We start from the raw sequence: 15,808 nt of genomic DNA, 5'->3' as shown, positions 1-15,808 counted from the left end.
TCTAATACATGGGTGCCTCATCAACAAACATTATACAAATAAAGGTATACTATGCAGAATTGTCAGTTTATGTACCTGGCTGTATTTGCATTTTTTCGGTGCTGTGTGTTTTGGATGCCTGCTGCTTGTGGTCCGGCTCCTTGTTGCTACCTTCTTAAGCTCTGACCTGATCTGAGTGCTGTGGAGGTACATGCCCATAAACTTCGCACAGAAAATCTGAAAACAGAGGCAGAGGGCAGAGTCTCTGCAGAAAAATACACCACAACACACTTCCAAAGGTTCATAAGTGATGTATGAGTCTATACATTGTTTGTTTTGGGGGTTTTTTTTATCCATGTCTGTCAAGACTTAATAATATATGTAGTGAAGACTTTGGAAGAATACAATAAAAGATATTAATTGTATTTTTGGTAAAATGTGGATGCTTTACACACATCTAAAACCCATGAGCACAGAAGAGCCATAGAATCACCACAGTTTTGAGGTGGACACCCAAGATTAGTGTCACAAATTCAGTATCCGAGCAACTGTCTCCATTCCTGAGTTGTGTTGTCGAATCATGGCCCAAAAACATTTGTGTTTTTGCAGAATATTATTATAATGTCACAGTGATGCAGACCTTTGACTTTTTGGAAGATAAATATCATCACTTCATCATATTATCCTCTTAAATATTTATGTGAATTTCTGTCTTAGTTACTGTTTGAATTATTGAGTTATGGCCAAAAACATATTTTGGGAGATCACAGTGACCCTAGACCACTGAATTCTAATGATTGAGGTCAGCGTTAAGTCTAAATTGATGTTTGTGCCAAATTCCAATAAAGAAGGACATGAATGGGATAGACAGGTCTACCAATGGACGAACAGACAACCCGAAAACATAATGCCTACAGCCACAGCTGTCACCAGAGCGAACAGAAAAAAAAGTGGAAATGATGCATTTACACAGTGCAGAATTCAATAGAAGCAGTGGTATCAAGTGTTCATTTTTTTTTATAATAATATAAAATGACCTCATTGTTTACCACATTTGAAAGAATCCCTCAATTCACAAAAACAGGTGAAGCCAAATGACTCAGACATGCTCATCCCAACACTGAGTCACATGATGTTCTCTCCACATATTCTGGAGAGTGTTAACTTATTGCTGAAACAATTCTTATGTTGCATCATAAAGTGAGCAAAATTGTCCGTGGTGATATCAGCCGCAGAGAATTACTCTCTTACTGTACAGTTCTTTGTGACTCTAAATTACACTCCCTGTTTGCGTCAGCTTTTTGATCATCCTTCTCAGCACGTTGCATAAATCTGCTTCTAGCATAAGAGGGCAGAAGCTTAGGACACATAACAAGATGCTATTGTCAAAAGAAATCAGAGAACATCCTGTCAGAAATACTTGTTATTGTAAAGCATCTTCAAAGTGTTTGTGAGCGGTGTTTTTGGATTTCTTCAGTGAAGTATTTAACCTCAGCGCTTACAAAAAGCAGTCATTAGCAGTCATACAGTGTTATACACACTGAAGACAAGCAGCTTTGTTTCATCAGTTTTAAACCTGCAGTTTTGGACATTGTTTGTGGGATGTTTATCGAATAGTTTGAAAAGTATGCAAGGTATATATTTGTATTTGTATGTATATTTCTCTGTAAAACTAGATGCAGAACAATCTTCAGTCAAATGCAAGGTCAGGTCTTTGGAGGCTAAAGAGACTGAAAAAATGGGAACTGCAAAAAAGTTTCTGATGGTGACAAAAACGTTCTCGATGTTGAAGACAATGTTAAGGAAGCTGAAGTTAGACTTAGTAATCAACTGTTTTCAGTAAAACACAACCAGCAAAGCCACGGTCTCTGTGAACCTTCTGCTCACTGCAACCCTGCTCTCTATGACTAAATGCACATAAACATACCAAACAAGTCAAATCTTTAGGATTTTAATGATGAAGTCTCATACTGTAGTAGTAAGGTCCAACAGAAATCTTGAATCTTCACTTGTATTGACTTTTGTCCAAAGGTACCCAGTGCAGTTTCCTTGTGAATAAGTTTCTGTATCTGTTCAGTGTTACTCACCAAAATGTGTTGTGTGTAACCTTGAGGTCTAACAATAGTGCCAAATGCATTTCCTTCCACCTACTGTGAGACACTTCCAAAGCCGATATTTAAGTTTGAAGCCTTCACATTTACTTGCGAGAAGTCTCTTTTTTCTCCGCCTTTTTTGGCACATTGCTACATTTCTTGGTGTGTTTCCACCACCTGCAGACCACTGGAATTAGGGCTGGGTATGAGTTCCCGAAACATTTTAAGTCCGGGTAAAGTGATAATTAAAATGTGTTCTGAGTCTGTGACATCACAGATAGATGGACCACTTGACCAAATTTGAATGACCAAAAAAAATCACAAAGTATGTAAAAGAAGGTCTAAAAATCATGAAGAAATGCACAGTATTGTCTGATCTGAAACGCTGGGGGCTGCCCTCATCCCGGCAAATGGTCAATTCAAAGCCTGCCTGTTTAATTTACACAAGCTAACACAGCAGCAGCAGCTAACGTCCAACACTGAGGCCTTAAAGGTTCAGTGCGTAGAGTTTAGATGCATCTGATCTAATAATCATTGTGTTTTCAATACTTTATAATGACCTGTTTATATCTGCATACGGAGTGGGGTCCTGTCCCATGGAGTCCCCCATGTTGATACACAGCAGCCCCCACTTAATCCTATATACCTTTAGACTGTCCCGACAAAGTCAGACTGACACCTAAACGGCTAGACTCTGTTGGTAAACCCATTACTAACCATAAGCTAATGTTAGCTGTGTGATGCCAACAGTTAGCCCTATCACTGTGTGTATGCAGGGAGACACTCACCAACTCTCCAAGATGCCATTTAAATGCTCAAAAGCATTACTATAATACACACTCACAATATGGGTATCAAATGAAGTACTCTACTGGTATTGGTATCACTTTTAAGGGTGCTGGTAACGGTTCTGATATCGAAATATTTTTAAATGATACCCAGCTCTAACTGGAATAACTTAAAACCATTGGCAGGCATGTGTATGACATCACCTTTATGCTTGCGTGCATGTGCTTACACGTGCAAGAGCAAAGAAACATGGAGCGACATATAAAACATTCCTCCATAGTGCTATGAGTGGTCGAAAACTCCACAGGGTGCCTTTAAGTTGAGGTCTGGTGTCGGAAAAAGTCTGTGATTGTGTTTGTTTGTGTGTACTACCTAACAGCCACTAGACTCAAGAGTAGTTTGAAATAAGATGCAATCCACTCCAGGGACTTTATATGCGTCGTTCAGAAAAGCAAGTCCCGGGTACGCATACTGCAGATGAGTCCTCCAAGTTCATACACATGCACAAATACACACAGATAAGGAAGCAGCACTGCAACTGAGACCTTTAAGTAAGGGAATCAAGATGGGTCTCTTGAATGGAAAAAAGGTCTTGCACTCCATCAATAATTCATAGGCTTGGTTATTTACTTTTGCTGGGTGCTAACACCAGTTCATCATTCCTACAGAAATGGCTAAGGCTGTATTTAAAAGAAAGAGCGAGGAGGAGGAAAAGCATAGGCGCAGTGCAAGATGAATAAGAATAAGACGGTGACCGTTTCTAAGACAAAATACTGTATTTAATCACGCTGGAGGATCACTGAAGCGCTGATTCTTTTAAGACTCAAGCTGCTCGCCTGCTGCACCCTGGGGCCAAGCAGTGCTTTGTAATGGCATGCTATTTTCTGATATATGTAGTATGAAATTATGAGGTCCATATGTCATAATATGATGCATGACGCTGCTGCTCCAAAGATATATTATAAGTCTTGCTCCACAGCGGAGTGCAGTGGCAGGAGAGAGATGTGACATGGACGGAAGCCATGACAGTATATTGAAGAGACAGGTAAGAGAGCGAGCAGCGTGGGGGCGAGTCATTCCCCGGCAGGCGGAGATGGAGTAGAAAGAGCGTTTTTTAAACACTTGACTGGAGCCGACTGCAGTTTGCCATGTTTAAGGGTCATCTCAACCAGACCCCTTTTTTGTACCGGTGTCATCACTCTCCATTTCACACTGCTGTCACTGTGGCATGCTGTGACTCTGTGTTTAGACAACATGGAGGCTCGCGATGTGACTGGTGACTGAACATGATATTCTTGTGCGTGACCAAATATACAGACAGTCAGAGAGCAAACGTATGAGTAGTGTGCACAAGTACCTGCATTTATTTGTACTTTATATGCAGGCGAGAGAGGAACTGAGAAAAAAAACTGAGTTTAAAGACAGGATTTTTATATGATAGAGTCAGCAGGCTCTATTTCCAGGCTGGCATAAGGCAGGTTGATTCCCGCCAGTTGTGTCGGGAACAAGGCATGTTTTTAATGGCCTGCACCTCTGGGTAAAGTGGCACAGCTAGGGACGTATTTATGCAGTGCATTTGGAAAAGTGTCATTTTGGCTTATGATTTAGCATAAAATTTTACCTACACTTCGACTCACAAATAGCATCTCATCAAATACTAAGGCACAAAGCAACATCTACTAGAATGGGTTTTTACTGATAAAGGACTGTTTACTTGATATTATTCCTGAAAAGATGACACAATCCAAACAGCCTACTTAAGTTTTATAAAAGCATCATCTTGGTATATCACTAAGTTATTTTTTTTAAATTGTTAATCAAAGACAAAATCTGCAACCTATATTACAGCAATGGTCTAGACAACATATAAAAATGCTATGTCTATTGAGAGGAAAATGGCCCTTCGATGACTTTCACTTGATAAGAGCTGTGTGTTTACCTCAGAATCAATTCATGCATGTTTACTGTGGGCATTGGTCTTCAACAAAGGGTGCACCTTGTCTGCTCTTCTGTTTGAGGTATTTCTAAAGACAGGCAGTAGTGGTGCAGCTCTGACTTTACCAGTTTGTTTTTGTTGTAACCCTGTGATGGACTTCTAACAGAGAAACAGAACTAGCTTTCTTATAATTCCTATCACTCTGCCCTCAGATTCATCACGTAGCCATGATACTCACTCCTGTGTCCTGTATAATAAGGTTGGCTGGCCTTTTCTGTCAGAGAGACATAATAAACATTGGTATTTGTTTATTTACAAAGCCCCCATTGGCAAACTTATCACTTACATCACCAGAAAGCTGGATTGGAGCTTTGGACCCAATCAAATCTTGCTCAAATGACAGGCTTTCTCTTACTGCCCTCCAAGCAGGTTCTGATCATTAGCCTCATTTTTCTTTAGTGCTCCTTACTAATGGAATAACTTTGAACACTCAACATTTCAATTCAATTCAATTCAATTCAATTAAATTCAATTCAATTCTTTGTCCCAGATGGCCATTTGTGTAGCAAATGTAAAAACACAGGAAAAACACAAAACAGCACAAACAATATGACACAGAAACATACAATAACTTATGCACATTCAAGTTCCACAGAAGCAGATTAATAAATGTCCACCATAACCCCAGAGGGCCTGCAATAATTCAGTGAGCATTAAATATGACAATGTCTCCTAATAACATAACCATTTCCGATGTAGCGTACATCACCATCAACAGGTCATGACGACGGTCACAAAGACCCAGCATCAGGACCGGCACCATGAAGGCTGATGCTGCAGTATAGTACTCAAGGACAATATAAACTGTTACTGTCACCTTAACACATCATTATCATCAGTACTATAAGTACAATATCTTGATGATAGGTTTGGGTACTGAGCTCGGTACAAGGGCACCAACAGATTTACAGCTGTTCTGCAGAGCACTGATTCATGTGAAATATATCTGTATCAAATGTTGGTACCAGAGAGCCATCTGGGTGAGAATGCTATGTTTAGAGAAGAGTAAGTAGTGCTGCGAAGCATCCCTGAGTCTGGTAGCCAAACAAGGTGCTCCGAAGCCAAAAAACGGTGCTGACCTGCTAAGTTTATCAGTAGGTGGAGGAGTCTCAAAGCCAGGGTACTGGCCACAGACTTTCACAGTCTCTCCTCTTTCTATGTATGATATGAAAGAGCAGAGGACCAGAACTGTGTTTTAGTCAACTATGTCACTCCTGCAGCTGGTTCAAAAATTGAATTTTTGTTATTACCATAAAGTACAAAAAAAAAAAAAAACAGTGCTGTTGGGTACCAATGCCAAAGTCAAGGTAAGGGAACCTGTACCTGTATTGGTTCAAAGGATAACAGTACCCAACCCCAGTGATTTTACCTTTCTTTATCTTTGCTTTTATCTTCTTGTTTACCTGCTTTTGACTTGCCCATCACATCACTGTAAATGAAGGCAGCCTGAACTTTTTTAAGTTTAAATAAAGGTTTGATGGATTGACTAATCTACAGTAATCATCTTTAGGTGGTGACTGAAAGAATGAGATCACAGAGTAAGCAAAATTAGATTTCAGCGGTGAGTTTGTTGAACTACACATAACAGGGCACTTCCCATATGCATTAAGAGAAGTCAGTTGGGTTGATGTGGGCACTGAGCGAGAATGTCTTTTGGCTGCCTTCCTTTGGAGGAGTTCCCAAAATGACTAACTAGGAGGAGACCCCTGAGTAGATCCAGGACACACTGATTTTTGGGTGTTCCCTGAAAGGAACTGGAGGAAATTGCTGCCCCTTTGCCACGTCGACCATATCAAGGAGAAGTGATTTGAAAATGGTTTGATGGATTGTACGGCCATCACAGAGATATATAGTGTTTTATTTGCAAGTCAAGACTGGTAATACTTGAACACCTTTTAATAGAATGGATAGTAAATGGGACTTTTTAAAACTGCAGAACTATAATGTAATCCTCGACGCCCATGGAACTGTGCTCATCAACCTGCACAGATACTTCATCCCTCACTGTCGGCTGTAGACATAATTCTGTCTGCCCTCCGAATAAATACATAAGAAAAGAGAAAACTAATCAGATCTGACTTTCCTAAGAGGAGGTATGCTAAATGATTATGCCCATTAACGGCTACCAAAATCACTTAACAACACTGAATTAATACACAATCATGAAGTGAATGACTGTGAAGCAACAGCGGACAGGTTGTATTCACAGTAATGCATTGTACGTGCCTATGACCTAATGTGCCTTAACTACCATTCCTCCACTGTGAGGAACTTCATTATGACTGGAAACAATTAGTGGGAGCAACGTATGTAATGGGCTCTCAGCTTCCAACAGCACAGTCAATAGCCTGGAAATGGAAACTCTGCTCTAATCACTAATGAGAAAATTGTGGAGGGGCAAGAGGGAGGGCGAGAGTCACAGGGGAGTGGGGATAAGACGAAAAACCAGCTAAACACCAGTATAGAGCGCTGTATGATAAAGGTAGTGTAATGTTGAGACTATGAAATAAGAACTAAATCTGTCTTTCATCATCATGGCATAGATCCAAATCATAATCTGATTCACTGCTTATCAAAAAGGTAATCATTTGACTTATTACTCTTCATCTGATCATGATCTCCCCATGAATAACTGATGCCTTTACTGCCTGCTTTGTAATTGACCCAAGCCTGGGGAAGGGTGTGACAGAAATCACACTGGCAATCAGCGCGATAATGGATTAAGCCTATATTCATAACAGGGACTAGCTCCGAGCAGCGAAAATGAGCAGCCAAAAACACAAGAGGGAGTGCTTCATAAAGCCCACTCAGCACCTGTGGTAGAGGCTACAAAAGCTGCAGCTAATGTGTGCAGTTCTTAGGAATTCCTCCGTGTTTCAGTTTTAATGATAGCCTAAACTCTATTTCCCTCCCTCCCATCTCAACAGAAATCAATGCTAAGGAAACACTCAAGTCTCCACCAAGCAATAGCAATTTCTGTCTAGATGGCTACATAGCGGAGAGGTGTTTTATAGTGGTAATGCCATTGCACTGTAGACTATGATTGGACATTTAATAAGCAGGCCCAGGGAATAGCCCCATGCTCTTTTGGGCTCCCTATACCTTTCTCTTCCTTCCTCAACTACAGGCTTTATAAAACCAGAAGCCTCTGTAAATTAAACTCTTGGCTTGTGGGAAAAAACAGCTTCTTTGAAATCAATGCAATCATTAAGGATTTTTATGGGCTCAATACATTTATATCGCTGTAAAATGCTATGAAAATAAATGGCAGAGCTCAGGTCTGGTTCATTTGCACGGTGCTTGGAGAGATGTGTTATTCGTATTGGTCTGACTCCCCTATACCTTCACATCCTGTTTCCCTAGCAATACCGTTGTGAATTATTGATGTTACCACCATGTCTCCCTCCCTCCCGCCCTCCCTCCCCCAGTCCCTTACACACCAGCCCCTCTGCACGGATCTCCAAGCTTCACTGAGTCTCCTACGAACAGACTGCACACAATCCCAGTGACAATATCCAATAAAGCAGAGCAGGGGGAGGGGCGAGATGCTCCCTGACATTTAAATCAATTGCTTTCTAACAACAACTCTATGATTTTTAATCCATCTTTATTACCATCTCCACTGCAATGCTTAAAGCAACGCTGCTGCTTCTATCACAGCAGAGAGAAACAGCAAAACGAATCTCTCAATGTCTGCTCTGGTACTTCAGCACAGATTGCAAAAATGAAGTCTAAGTGTTAATGTAGCTTAATGCCATAATGCTCCTTGTGTTGAAATTCAAACGCAGAGATCTAGCTCTGGGTGTCAGTTGTTTGTTAATGTTTCATCCCGAGATCTCTATCTGCAAACAGTGTGTTTAACAGTGTGTGCAATAGAAAAGGCACAGATGTGTGTGAATTCCCAAGGTCTCTGAATGCATGTTTTATCACTCTGCCTCAGAGAGGTTGTGGAGGGGGGGTCCTGCCACCCTGAGTAAAAAAACGACAGTAGCTGCTGCTGCTTTTCCGTGTAGTGCAGAGAATTTCTACAACAGAGACACAACAACTGCATGATTTATGCCATATATTCAACTGTAATTAATGTGTGTTGCAGCTAGAAGCGTATTGCATTTATACTGCAAAAAATAAATTTTGCTTCTTACTAGTTAAGAGAAATCAAATAAGAAATGGTGACCATTTCACTTAAAATCTTTCCAAACAGAATTAAATGTCTGTTTTTGACTCCAGTAGTTTCACTATGGATTACTGACACATCCACAAATCCAACCAGATCAAACAACATAATACAGGCCTGATCTTTCACTTTAGAAAGATCCACACAGAGCAGTGAGACATGACAGACTGGCTATGACTACATCCAAAAAGAATAGTGTTGGATTATTGGCTGTATTGTTAATATTAATACAGTCAGAGTAGGTTTAGCAGGTTTATCATCTAGTTTTGAGAGTTGGTATGGAGTGTCTTTGTGTAGTCTTGCTTCCCTGCAGCACTAAACTGCTCAAACTCCTGCACAGAATACATTAAGTAGAGCTGGGTATCGTTTGTTCAATACTGGTGCCAATACAATACAGTATTGGCAATATGATTATACCCAAATGATACCTTTTTGGATATCTTATTTTGAGGGAGATAAACATTTTTATCTAGACATATAACCAGGGGCAGAGCCAGAGGTTGGAGACGTTCAGGTTCAGCAAAAATCTAGGGGTCAGGGGCATGCACCCCTGGGAAGATCTTTTTTCCCATTTTAGGCAGCTACATACACTATTTGTCAAGCCCTTTGAATAGTAGTATGCCTAAAACTCTGTACTTCATTTTTTTTAAAAAAAAAACATGATAGTTGACAAAGGAAAAAAATCATCCTGTGGAGCCTTTCTTCTATTTTGTATGTGATTGTTCTGCTACTGCCTTCATCATTTTGAAAACATAACATAACAAATGTTAACAGGGCTAATTTTCACTCTTGTCACCTAAAAAGAGTCAAAAATTGACTGATGATACAAAGTTACAAAGTTATATAATATCAGTACGGTGGGATTAGGGCATAAACTGCATTACTAATGGAGAAGTGACCGTAGTTAATACTGCATGTAAGCGAAGAGGAGTACAAATGGCATATGCTCAATATCAAAAGCCTGTGCAAACATCTTTACCTGATTACCGCTTTGATTGAAACACAGCCACGAGTAAAGACACACCATGCCTGTAAATGTAACTAGTGAGAGATGAAGGGCCCAAAACAAAACCATTGCCTATTGCTGTTATCATTTATTATTCATACATTTCTTTTTATGATGCCGTTAGCCGACACAGTGAGCAAAACATGGCCGGCATGTGCACAGAAATAACTCATGTCTGCGCTTTAATATTTGAAGAAGCTGAGACAAATAGTTCCCTGGTGTGAAGACCAATAGACAACATTAAGTAGTCTGCTTAAACAAAAAAAATGAAATGTTCTAATGGATGTGTTTTGTTAATGGTAAGTGGCAGCTGATTTATGCTGACAACTTTTGTCCGGGGCTTATCGGCATCTATTCCCAGGTGGGCCTCAGTCTCTATAACCTCTCAGGCAGCCAGGCACTTAAACCAAATTGCTTAGGTAAATATCCAACAATATATATCGATCACACATAAAAAATGTGGACCAATTAAGTAACACAAGATTCCTCCGAAAAAAGGACAATAACGATGTTCCGTGGCTAAGGAAAAAAGCCTAAAAGTCATGTGGAGTATCAAAATGTTGGGGATATCTGCAGTGTAAGTTATCTTTATGATAAACCTTGTTCAGCATATTGCAGAACTTAATCCTGCGCTTGAATCTCATCAGCATAACACACAGTTTGCTATGTTGTCTGAGGTATCACAAAAACGCCTGGAGCGCATCAATGGCAAGATGCAGAAGCCATTTAACGTTAAAACAGGTAGGCAGAGAGGGAAAAACAAAGGGCTTTATATGCTAAAGCCCCCGTCGCTGTCAAGCAAACACAAAAACCAGCCGCAGCTTGTAAAGGCAAATTAATAAATGGACTTAAAGTTACAATCAGCGGGAGGGGTTAGTGCTGCAGTGACAGTCCCCGAAAGTGAGACAAAGAGAGGGAAGGTAAGATAAAGGCAGAGAAGAAAAGCAGTAAAATGTCTGCAGCACATTAATTGTTCATGAGAAGGTGCATACAGGCAAACAAAGCAGTGATGAATGGTCTCATTTGTGCAGTGAGAAAGGCCCCGCCCAGCTTGTCTGCTATCCAGATCCAGTCCCCTCTTTACTCAGGCTTATGCAAATATGGACCTCCATTAGCTGTGTTAACAGGTAACTGCTCAGAAGTGACCCCCATTGACCAGGCCGCCAAAGTGAAGTGATGGATAGTCCTCCAATACTGATTTAGTGTCACTCGGGGCAGAGGGAGGTGACTTCATAAAAAATCTAAATCTTAGCAACCACCAACACCTCAATTTATCTCTAACTTTTCCGGTCTCTGCGTCTCTCCTAGAATTACACACATGTAAACAAGAACGCACACATATTCCCTTATAGGCAAACTAGAGCAGGAAGCATGATTTAATCATGAAACATTAATGATGACGCCCTTGTCTCTTCCCTTATCCTTATACAGCAATGTCTCTGCAGGGCAAATTAGGGCCTCCTAACACTCCAGAGCCGTTCCGCGCCAGACGCACCCACATTAATAAGGAGAAATTAGACAAACACAGAGAGCTGTTTATTAGGGAAAACATGCCCTGTGAGACCTCACTAGTGGAATAATGGGGACCAGGACAGTCTGTATAATAAGATGGAGAGACAGGCAGAAAGACAGACAGAAAGGCATAGAAGACATGGCATAGAGAAAGACGCAAAATTATACCGCTTTTACGTTTATTCACCGCTATTCACTCCATCACAAAAAAGGAAAAAGCAATTATAGAGAAAATGAAAGGTAACTGGGCAGCCAGCTGTAGCAGTGATGACCACAGCTCTCAGTGGGATTTCTCTAAAAGGAAACTTCAGCAGTGAAATACGGCCAGGTCCCTGTCCTACTTCTACCTCTAGATCTACTGATTAAAGTGCCTTCACACATAAATATGGTTAATGATGTACCAGAATGTACGCTCATTTGAGTAAACAGAGAAGAATTGAATCCAGACAGGAAAGAAATTAGGTCCAAATAACAGCGAAAACACGAGAAAGCTCATAATCCCCAAGCATCTGTTAGCACAGCTACCTTCATGTATACTACATGCCAATGCACTGCCGTGAGTGGGCGCTAGTTTTGTGGTTGAGTTTACCGTCTAGTGAGCTGATGTCGCCAGGGGTCAAAATGACACCTGTGTTGTGAATAATGCATGACCATGTAAAGGGGTTTTTTTTAATAAAAAAAAAAGGCCACCAAGGGACCTGCCAGAATGAAAATGCCACAAAAGCTGCAGTAAGGTCCTAATTAGTGCAACCCCCTGTATGCCTGTAGCCCCCACAATAACAACAGTATTCACACCACAGGGAACAGATATGGAGCATGTATCACCGCCTCCACCAAGGACTGAGGTTTACAATCTATCGCATAAAATATGTGTGTCACATAGCCATGAGCTAATAAGCTCTGCGTGCTCCACCAAATACTGAAACATGTACAGTATGTGCACACAGGCACACAAGGTCCATAAAAGCAAAGAAAATGAGGCTTTCTGCACATTACTGCTACACCAAGATTCATTTACCTTTATATTACAAGGAAAATTACCCCAGTGGTCACTGAGCCTCCAGTTGTTTACCCCGAATAAAATTTTCCTATTTCCACTAGACTAAATGGATTTACTGAAAGCAATATGACAGCTCGAAATCTTATAATAGATAAATGTGATGTGCACGTCATGGCATGAGCACAATGTAAACATTTACATAAAACTCTTGCAATAGATGGCAAGTGCCACAACTAAATATCATGTCAGCCTGCAAGCTGTATGGTAAACATGGTCTGTATTAAACAAATACTAACCATAACCTCCCCAAAAACATTATTTGTATATCAGTTTATGACCCCATGTTTCGTAGAATTTGAGAAGAAATATTTGCTTTTCTCAAATGCCTCAACTGTAAACAAAGACACCAAAACCAGCAAAAATTTTACTCAACAGAGATTTTTGCAATGTGTAATTAGTTGAGGTGTTAGTCCATATTGCAGGCTGATTCAGATTTTTATCCTTTGTCTTTTTTTTTAAAATTGCTTTTTTAGGCTTGTTAGCGTTGTTGGATAGGACAGACTTTAGAGTGAAACGCAGAGAGAGGGGGGAAGATATGCAGCAAAGGGTTGGACTTGGAAGATTGGACTTGAACCTGCGGCCTCTGCGACAAAGACATAGTTTCTATAAATGGGGCACCCACTGCACCAGGTGAGCTGCTGGGTGCCGCTTTCAGCCATGTCTTGGCCGGAAGAATAGGTTTATGCCTGGGTGATGGTTAATAGGGTAATGCGATAATAGTGAGTGAAAATGGACGTAAGGGGAACTCTATTAGTATCCAGTAGCTACTAGAACACCATGTTGGACACCAAATTTATTTTATTGTCTTCCGTTTGTATTTAGTTTCATGAACTATTATCTGTTTGTACTTATTCAGTTTCATTTTGTATGTACACTGAACAAAAAATTAAATGCAACAACTGTTATCATTCCCTTTTTTCACGGCTTTAAGTTAAAGTTTTTTTTTTGGCCAAAAGTTATGGAAAAATATATCTACTAAGTGCATAAAAGAAACTCTATGATTTAACAGAGGCAAAACCAAAAGTGTTGTCTTTTATTCTTCTGTTTAGTTACCTAAACGTTTCTTAGCTAAACATGTTTTCTTTATTAATTTACTTTGATTTAATTTTACTTTGTATTTTTATATGGCTATACATTAGTATGATATTATAGTTGTCTTTTGGAGGGTAATGTTCAATGTTTACTGTTGTAATAATTTTCCAAAAAAATAATAGAAGCGAAACAATATCAAAACATCAGTTTACAAAATGTTCTTGTATAAACAGTCTCATGCACAGACAAGGAGCACCCCTGGGTACACGCATGCATTTGAACTCTGCACATTCAAATACACAAGCACAGTTCAAATGCACTCACTTGCCCATGCATGCTTTTAGGAAGTGTTTTTAATGGTAGAGTTTTAGTAACATGCACGTGTCTGGCAAATACTGAGCATTTGTCTGGATAAATGAGAGTTGAATCGAACAGCACAAGTTGTATGGAAGTTTGTAAATGGATGTTTTGATATAGTTTTGATGTTGTTAAATGCAGCCCCCATTTACTTCAATTCATCTCTGTTTAAGGATTCTCTATTCAACATGGAGGCATGAAGGAAAAACAGTTTTCCCTATAAATTCAACACAATAGGTGAGTAACTGCTACACAAATGGTCATTTGGGAGGCAAATTGTTTCTTTAAAATATTGTCATGTTTTCACTGAAATTAAACTTTCCTGATAAATGGAACAGAGCACACTATTCGCATAAAACAACAGGAAATGATGGACCTTTCTAACATTTCACTGGTTTTGTGTCAGAGTGATGTCTCAATATATAATTTGATGGTTAGCTCCATCTCTCTAATAGTGTGTCATGTGAAAAATCTTTTCTTTTTTTTTCCCAGTGATAATGGTGCGGTATCTCTTTCATCATCACCCCTGGCCCTCCTGTACATCTCACATCCCTCTCAGACTCTTTCAGCACAGGAAGTGTTTTTCTGTGAGTGACAGGAACATGGCGTTGAGATGCTGTAATCCCGGTCCAGTTCTCCCCTCTGTCCCCTGAGGATTTATGGAATATGAGCCAGGGTCCAAAAGACGCCCATCCACACTCATACACACACAGAGACACACGAAAAATCCTATCCCTCCTCATCTATACCCTTATCACCAGCTTTGACCCCTCACCTCAACTCCAAAGTGAGACTCTTTATTAGTCTGCCACATCCAATAAAACCGTCCTTATATAAGAGAATGAAACTCAGCCTCCCTTCCTGCTGCTGAAGGATCAGAGCAGAGGTTGAGACAGCTGTATCAGGCTTTCTTCAGCCGTATCATAGCCCATCAAGACATACTGATTGGGTAAGGTAACCAGCCAATCACCTTGCCAGTAACCACAGATGTTCTAACTACCCTGGGTGTAATAAATTCTTAAAAACAGGCGGTATTTCCATACAGCGACAGTCTTTTTCTGCCCAACCAGTGTTGCTGCCCATGTACAGAGGAAGTGATAAAAATACTGGTGTTGACAGGTATCGGCTGTGCCTGAAGAAGTAAAACTGGGCTGTCTATGCAGTAGAATGACACAAATACTTTTGAAATTGGTGTTATGTGACCAGAGAAAACAAAGAAAAAGGGCTATGGCATTCACCTTTGCTCAAGAGGTAGAAAATCTACAACTACTATAACGCACTGCACAGCATCAGACACATAAACGCTCCCACTGGTGGACATGATGCAAGTTGTCCATCCAAAAACTATATGGCGGCAAGTTAAAAACAAAAATCGTATAGTTCAACCTTCATCCAAAATGTGTTTCTAAATACCCTTTAGATGACAAATATGCAACACAGTAATGTAATCTTGGTTTATGTTTGATCAGCACTGCCTAGTTTTACCGTTTGATCTCAGTATTTTTAGCCTCCGTTTTCATACAGGAAACAGTATAGCACCTGCCTTCTCTTCACAAATTCAAAAACAGTGCACCTAACAAACAGTGCACTGAAACATTTTTCTGGAGACATTTTACAGTAAGAGAATCATGGTTTATATTTTACCAGCACTGCCTTTTACTGTTTGATCTGTTTTGGTCTGAGTTTGAGAGACAGAGAGAGGGGTGGGCCGCTCTCTTGATCTGCCTCTGTACTCTTTGTGTCCAATAGCTTGAGCAAAACCTCTGAAACAGATGAGCAGGGAGATGTGGGTGCTGGCAAGATGGAGGGA

The 15,808-nt window shown here is 40.2% G+C and overlaps 1 protein-coding gene across 1 annotated transcript in view; it reads right to left on the bottom strand.

Moving 5' to 3' along the window:
• Window positions 1-15,808, bottom strand: part of LOC121944003 (tetratricopeptide repeat protein 28-like) — a 200,966-nt gene that overhangs the window by 159,198 nt on the left and 25,960 nt on the right. The gene's annotated exons all lie outside the window — the stretch shown is intronic.

Source organism: Plectropomus leopardus, chromosome 6, assembly GCF_008729295.1.
Source record: "Plectropomus leopardus isolate mb chromosome 6, YSFRI_Pleo_2.0, whole genome shotgun sequence".
In the NCBI taxonomy this organism is placed as follows: domain Eukaryota; kingdom Metazoa; phylum Chordata; class Actinopteri; order Perciformes; family Serranidae; genus Plectropomus; species Plectropomus leopardus.
The sequence above is the reverse complement of the archived record's forward strand: the minus strand, read 5'-3'. Positions and strand labels throughout refer to the sequence as shown.